The 580-nt window shown below is 35.9% G+C and overlaps 1 long non-coding RNA gene across 1 annotated transcript in view; it reads left to right on the plus strand.

The window, feature by feature from the left end:
* The first annotated feature begins 324 nt into the window (after positions 1-324).
* LOC148997282 (uncharacterized) overlaps positions 325-580 on the plus strand; it is a 1,072-nt gene continuing 816 nt past the window's right edge. The window contains exons 1-2 of the long non-coding RNA XR_016168927.1: positions 325-397; positions 507-580. The exon at positions 507-580 is cut by the window's right edge and continues 160 nt beyond it. This is a non-coding gene — a long non-coding RNA (uncharacterized LOC148997282). The remainder of the gene's footprint in view (positions 398-506) is intronic.

Raw genomic sequence — 580 nt, forward strand, 5'->3', positions numbered from 1 at the left:
CTTAATGGGTATCTTATATCTATACTTAAGAATGTGTCTACTTTTGCCACCTTTGATTACTAGATATCTCATTGATTTAAAAGTTCTATTTAAAGTGGATCAAAAAAAGTTATTAAAGTTGAAAAGTCATATATATCTTTAATGAAAGGTCTTAATCCACTTCAAATGTTGATTACTGTATTATCACCAACTTGTATCAACTGCAGGAGCATATGGACTTAACATATTAAAGCCACAGAGGCCATGTCACTTAATGTTAAAACCGTGTCTCATCAACTGGCTATATTTCTAGACAATTTGTAAAAAAAAAATGTTTTGCTTTTAGGTCAGAACTTGTCACCGCTGCCAGTTGAATGACCCAATCAAGACTGTTGTGCCAGTTTTGCATTCCATCAAGGTACTGCTTACAATGCTTTAGCATACTGAGTGATGAAACTAACAAGCTTATATCAAGCTTGCGTACAGTTTTACCAGCTTTTGAGTAATGCTAGTTTTGTGGCATGCAGGTAAAAGAAGCTTGGGAGGTGCTTGGTTTGGATCTGATTGGACCACTGCCAGAAACGGCACGCAACAAGAAGTA

The sequence above is a fragment of the Pimephales promelas genome, chromosome 2 (genome assembly GCF_988280905.1).
Source record: "Pimephales promelas chromosome 2, fPimPro1.hap1.1, whole genome shotgun sequence".
Taxonomy (NCBI): Eukaryota; Metazoa; Chordata; class Actinopteri; order Cypriniformes; family Leuciscidae; genus Pimephales; species Pimephales promelas.